Below are 7,567 nucleotides of genomic sequence, written 5' to 3' on the forward strand. Positions count from 1 at the left end.
GGGTTTTAATTAGGTTTTGCATTAAATACTATTTGTAGCCTCATTTTAATGAGTTTATAAAATTTGATGAATTTATTAATTGTGAGTTGATTTTATCTCCTCTTGTTCTTGAATGAACTTTTGAACTATCAAAGGCAAAATCACAACCTTTGTGGTATTCTTCCTTATAATTTAGGTTCTTGAGATAGGTTCTTCAATGGGTCTAAATTTTCCATTGGCTTGATTTTGGCTTTCTTGAGTAAGTTTTCAAATTGATTGTGGGTTTAAGAGATTCCATTCCCATGAGTTCATATCATTTGGTATTCAGAGCTTGGTTTCCAATCAAGTCTGATTCTATCTTCTAATTCAACATCTTTAAATTTAATTCTAGGACTTTATTGTTCTAGTGTTGCAAAAAAAAAAAGCGGCTGCCGAAATTCTTAGAGTTTTTGGAAGATGGAGATTTATTTTGGTTAGGGTTTTAATTAGGTTTTGCTTTAAATACTATTTGTAGCCTTATTTTAATAAGTTTATAAAATTTGATGAATTTATTAATCGTGAGTTGAGTTCATCTCCTTTTGTTATTGAATGAACTTTTGAACTTATCAAAGGCAAAATAACAACCTTTGTGGCGTTCTTCCTTATAATATAGATTCTTGAGATAGGTTCTTCAACGGGTCTAGATTTTCATATAATCTAGGTTCTTGAAACGAGCTCATCAACGGGTCTAAATTTTCCATTGGCTTGATTTTGGCTTCTTGGTTGAGTTTTCAAATTGATTGTGAGTTTAAGGGATTCTATTCCCACGGGTTCATATCATTTGGTATTCAGAGCTCGGTTTCCAATCAAGTCTGATTCTATCTTCTAATTCTTGCATTTTTAAATTTAATTCTAGGGCTTCATTGTTCTAGGGTTGCAAAAAAAAAAAAAAAAAAAGTAGGCTGCCGAAATTCATAAAGCTGTTGGTTTGGCTGAAATTTGCATCACCTAGGTTTCAAAACTCTAGGGTTTCTCGCATCTCTAAGTTTGTCAAATGCTTGGAGTGCCGTTCCATTCATTCTCTTCTACTTCATTGTCAATTCTTGTGTGTTTGAATTGAACTGCTTAATTTTCACAATTGAATATTGCTGTTTGTAATTGAATTAGAGAAAAGAAAAGAAAATTAAAAAATTAAAAAAAGAAGAAAAAAGAAAAGAAAATGTAGCATATTCAAAGGTTGCTATATTGTTACAACTAATAAGCAAGTGTTAGTTTCTTTTTCAACGATTCTTTCCACTTAGAAATTAAATGAGAAAGTGTTAGTTTCTTTTTGTGTAGTAAATTGTACAAGGATAAATTTCTTGCTATATAGTTACAACTAATAAGTAAGTGTTAGTTTCTTTTTCAAGGATTCTATCTCTCACTTTATGTCTAAAATCACACCTTACTATGTGGAGCTCTTAAGTAAGGCAGCATCTATTGATGGTTAATTGATCTATTTGGGATATTTAGTTCATTCTGGCATAAAGTTTTTATAAGTCACCCTTATTCTGCTGTGATTCTTGCATACTGATAGTTGTGTACAATGATGCATTGCATATTAACTATTACAAACGGGTGTATCTAACCATATATTGCATTTCTCGATGCTCCAAGTATCAATTCCATCCCAAATAGGGTTTTGGAGTGCAAAAACTCTATGTGCAGTCACTTTTGCGTACTCTTTTGCGCACTCCACTAATGTGATTGGTTGTGTCATTCTTTTTTATATAAAACAACTATATGGGCCAATCACATTAGTGGAGTGCGCAAGGAGTATGCAAAAGTGACTGTTTGTAGCAGAACTCATTATTAATTGCTATTTCTTGAGTTTAGATTTCTCGTTTGCAACTTTTCGGGTTGATATGCACGAGATGTCGTTAGGGCTGTATTTGTAATGTGATGAGGTTGTGATGATGATTGGATTGCAAGTTGTGAGTGAATTTTAGCAGGTATTGTGAACGAGGCTCGATCACTATGGTAGGGTAAATAAGCAAGTGTTAGTTTCTTTTTCAATTAGGAAATACCAGGATGTGGTGCTTTGTGATGTAGTGCCTATGCATGCAGGCCATATTTTGTTGGGGAGGCCGTGGCATTATGATAGGAAAGTGATCCATGATTGATTAAGGAACATTTAAAGTTTTGAAAAGGATGGAAAAGCAATCAAAGTTGCTCCTTTAACTCCAACACAGGTCCATGAGGACCAACCAGAGCTAAAAAGTGAGATTGATAAAAAAAAAGGGAGTAAAAGTGAGGATGAGATTGAGGAAAAAAGAAATAGTGAGACCAAAAAGGAGAGAGATAAAAATGAGAGAGAAAAAAAGATGAGGGTGAGGTTGAAACCTCAAGAAAAAGAGATAATGAGTTGAAAAACAATTGTGAGGCCGAGAGTTCAGAAAAAGAGGGGAGTGAAAGAAAAAAATGAGTGAAAAGAAAAAAAAAAGTGAGAAAAAAAGAGAATGATGCCGAAATATCAAGAGAAAGAGAGAGTGAAAAAGAAAATAGAGAGGTGGCTGAGAGTCAAGAAAAAAGAGTGGAGCCACGAGAGGAAAAAGAAAGAGAGATTGCAGAGAGGAACGGAAAAATAAAAGTGAGTTTTTATGCTAAGACAATCTTTTATACTAATGAATTTAACGACTCTTTGCCTAGCGTTGTTGTTTATTTGTTACATGGATATGAGGTCATGATTCCTAGTGGTGTATTTAGTGTATTACCACCTATTAGAGAGATAGAACACTACATTGATTTTGTGCTAGGTGCAACAATCCCTACGCAACCTTTCTTTGAAGAACATGAGTCCTTACGCACTTGAAGGGACAAGGTAAGTTAAATAGAATGCATGCCAAGTCGGTGCAATTCATTGAGACTTTTCCTCATGTAATCAAGTATACACAAGGTATGGAAAATTTGATGTTTAATGCTTTAGCAAGAATGTATGTCCTTGTCACCATTTTAGATGCAAAGTTATTGAGACTTGAATATGATAAGAAATTGTATGTTAATGATGATGGCTTGGCTAGTGTGTATGGAGTACGTGAGAAAGCATCGTTTGGTCAGTTCTATAGACTAGATTGGTATTTGTTTAAAGAGAATAGACTTTGTGAGCCTACTAGTCTTATGCGTGAGTTGCTTGTGCATGTATTTAGTTTGATGGATCATTTTGGTGTAAAGAAGATTTTAGACGTGTTGCATGAACGTTTGTGGGAGTATCATTTGCCATTCATTGACTTGTTGCATGAATGTTTGCGGGAGTATCATTTGCCGTTCATTGAGTTTACAAATAATTGGAGTGGTCATTTTGGTGTAAAGAAGATTTTAAACGTGTTACATGAACGTTTGTGGGAGTATCATTTGCCATTCATTCACTTGTTGCATGAACGTTTGCGGGAGTATCATTTGCCTTTCATTGAGTTTGCATATAATTGGAGTGATCATTTTGGTGTAAAGAAGATTTTAGACGTGTTGCATGAACATTTGTGGGAGTATCATTTGTCATTCATTGAGTTTATATATAATTGGAGTGTTCATGCTACTACTAAATTTTCACATTTTGAAATTATTTATAGACTTAATGTAACGCCTCGTCCCAAAGGGTCCGGAGAGTTAACTCATATCACTTAAAAATCATTTCCAAATAATACTTTTAAAATAAACCAAAATCTCCATACATATTAACCTATTTATTCAACACAAATATCTATGTTCCTACATAAGGCACATCAATGGTGTCTCATTGATATAGATAAACTTTTCCACAAGGACTAAAAATATCCAATACTCAACATAGCAAAGCCACATAAAATATCAACGCTACCAAAAGACTCTCCAAAAGTCATTGTACCCTAGGGCACATAGTCTTCTATGATCCACAAAATTTGCAAGTATTTCCTATTCCTGATTTCCAGCTGTTGCATCAAAATTATCTGAAACATATTATGGAGATATGGGTGAGTTATCAACAACTCAGTAAGCAGAGAACATATACTAGTATGCAAACATGAGCATTCACAGATTTCATAATGCAGAGCAAAACACTTTTTATTTTCAGAATGCAGAGTCAGAACATTTTATAAAAATATCAGAGCGAAAGTTCAAAAATATTCTTATTCAACTTCTTTTGGCATAGCATAATTGACCACCATCATACCAGAGCATCATATCGTATCAGAGGCCATGTTTAACCCCCGTGTTAGGGTTGTGCAAACCCCGGTAGCTAACCGAGCAGAAACAGAATGTGAATCTTCCCCTTATTTATTCTCGGAGCCCCGAGTGTGCACACAGGAAAGATCACCAGAAAACCACTTTGTTTCCAAAGTGGGTGCACCAGAAACAGAACAGTTGGTACCAACCCAAACAGAAGCCACTATTAGCACCCGTGGTAGGTCAAATAGGTCACCATCCACAAATCACATCCCAATTCAGAATGTCATGCCAAAAATTTTCAGAAATCACATCATATCAGAATACGGAACACCTTCAGAACAGAACAGAATTTTCAGAAAGCATATCATATTAGAGTACAGACCATCTTTTGAACAGAACAGAGTTTTTCAGAAATTACAAAACATTATTTTATGCACAAACTTTCATATTCGCTCTCTTTTTCAGAGTTTAGAAGCAAAATGCAAAATAGCTCATGTCTACACCAGTCATGCCAAAAAAATACTTTATTCTTAAACAGAATCTCATGAGTAATGCAGAACAAATAACTGAGGTAGTTCAAGTATATTTTTATAACAAAACATGTTCATTTTCAAAAATCAACCTCAGTCCATTTTATTTTTATGCAAATCTAGCATAGGAACCCCGCTTACCTGGATTCTTTAATCTTTCAAAATTCCTCAACAAAGCCGAATAAATATTAATCGTCACCTATAAAAATCACGTAAATTCTGTAAATTTTCAATCAATCATGTATTTCGATATTTGAACCTAAGAACCTATTTTAAATCCTCAAAACCTAGAATTCTCATAATTCCTATAATACCACCATTATCTAAAACCACCAATATTCACCTAGTTGAATTCGTACCGGATAAGAGATTTAATCGAGCAAATACTAAAATAATTACAAAACTCAATAAAATGATTATTAAAATATTATTTACACAAAAATAATTATTTTATGAGGCTTCAAACAAAACACATTTAAACATAAATCCAAAAATATCACTCCTCCGAAAACATATATCTAGTACATACACTAAGGTAAACTGATAATAGTACTCATTTATTAATCAACAATTTACATATATATACATACATATATATATATATATATATATAACTTATGAGGGAAAACTAGCAGTGAACGGAAACAAAAACAAAAATAACAGAAACAAATAACAGAAGTAACTACGGCTTACAAGAAGTGGGGGCGCTGTGCGTGCAACTGGACCGGACAATTTATTTGTTTAAGCTGGGGCGGCGTGCGGCCTAATGGCACAAAAATGAAAATGAAGAGAGAGAGAGAGAGAGAGCGAAGGGAAGAAAGCGAAGAAGAGAAAGAAAGAGAGAGGAGAGAGAGAGAGAGAGGTTTGTTACAGGGAGGTGTTGCATGTGGGTGGGCGTCCCAGGTATGAGGTGGTGATGGCTTAGTGTGGGCGGGTGTGCGGTGAGAGCGGTGAAGTGGTGAAACTCTGTTTAGGGTGGCTTCGGGGACAAACCGTTAGGTCTTAGTGAGATGGGGCTCACGGTTTCGTGAGGCTGAGCAGCGGCCAAGCAAAGGTGTTACGGTGCAATGGCTGAGGTTCCGCGTGGACTGGGTCCGGTGAGTAGCGACCTGATGGCTTGGCTAGTCCTCTGCTTTTCGGTGGTGCAACAGAGGTGGGTTTACGTGGAGAGGGTGGTGGTGCGCGGCTTGAGTGGTGGACCTGGGTGGCTGAGGTTCCGTGCGTGGACTGAGTTCTGTGGAGAACGACGTGGAGGAAGCAAATGCTCTGATTTGAGCTGCAAGAACAAGGTGGTTTCGGTCGTTTGTCTCTTGGTTGGGGTGGTAGCCGCGGTTCACAGTGGAGAATGGATGCTAGGAGTTCGGATGGCTGAGGGTGATGAAGAGGGGCAGCGGCACTTATTCTAGGGTTGAGAAATGCTTAATATATATAAGAGCTATAAGAGGGAAACAGATGAAACCTAAAGATGGAGAAGGGAGATACGTGCATGAAAAAGGAAATTGGACGCAAACCGTGCGATGGAGTCTGGACCCGCGCGATCTCACGGCTGGGCTCTGAACGAGATTAAGGCATTGCTTTAATCTAAAGTTTTGGGTCTCTAATCAACAAAAAAATAAAAAAATAAAATATATATGTATGTGTAGATATAATTATCCCATAAATTTTGATGAATATCCACTTGATCCATTAAGCTTTAAAACCTAAATATCAACTTATAAAAAAAATTATACACCGCCAAAAATATCTTAGGCTCAAACTCTCTTATAAAAATTTTACTCGTAATCCCAAATGATTTTAACTAAAACTCAAAAAATTTTTGTAAAGTCGCTTGGCTGGCCCGGGTGTTACACTTAATCCATTTACTCCTTTAGATTTAATGCCTTTACCTGTTAATGACAGGAGTAGCTTTGATGGACTTTTCCAAATTCTTGAACAAATTAATGATAATGCATATCAAGTGGATCTTCCAGGTAAGTATCATGTTTCTGCTATTTTCAATATTACTAACCTTTTTCCCTTTGATGCAGGTGGAGATGCGAGGTCGAATCCTTTTGAGGAGAGAGAGAATGATGGGCACCAAGATGAACCTAGTCTTAAAGACCTTTTGCAAGTTCCAGATGGACCAATTACAAAGTTAAGAATCAAGAAGATCAAGGGACAATGTAAATATTGGTGCAATCCACTTGGGACAAGTCTAGCAAGAGCCCAACATTCAAGATGGGCTTGAAGGATGAAGATCCAGTTTTGATTCGTCCGATACAAGTTATGGAAGAGGGCAACAACATGACTTAAAGGCTTTGGGTACTTGAAGGCTTTCAACTTGTTTAATTCATTTAAAGGACTTATTTTATTAGTAGAATAATTGGATTTATTATGTGAAGGACTTAAAGGGGCACCTATTTATGGGCATGTTGGAAAAATTATTATTTTGTTGAACTAGGGTTTCTAGAAGTACTGTGGCCGAGTACTGTAGACGCGACAACACTATTCACTAAGGGGCATTTTTGGAAGATGGAGATTTATTTTGGCTAGGGTTTTAATTAGGTTTTATTTTAAATACTCTTTGTAGCCTAATTTTAATGAGTTTATGAAATTTGATGAATTTATTCATTGTAAATTGAGTTTATCTCCTCTTGTTCTTGAATGAACTTTTGAACTTATCAAACACAAAATCACAACTTTTGTAGCTTTCTTCCTGATAATTTAGGTTCTTGAGATAGGTTCTTCAACGGGTCTAGATTTTCATATAATCTAGGTTCTTGAAATGAGTTCATCAACGGGTCTAAATTTTCCATTTGCTTGATTTTGGCTTTCTTGGGTGAGTTTTCAAATTGATTGTGGTTTAGGGGATTCCATTCCCATGGGTTCATATCAATAGTGGCCTAAAGCTTCATGAT

This window comes from Juglans regia, chromosome 12 (assembly GCF_001411555.2).
Source record: "Juglans regia cultivar Chandler chromosome 12, Walnut 2.0, whole genome shotgun sequence".
NCBI classification, from domain to species: domain Eukaryota; kingdom Viridiplantae; phylum Streptophyta; class Magnoliopsida; order Fagales; family Juglandaceae; genus Juglans; species Juglans regia.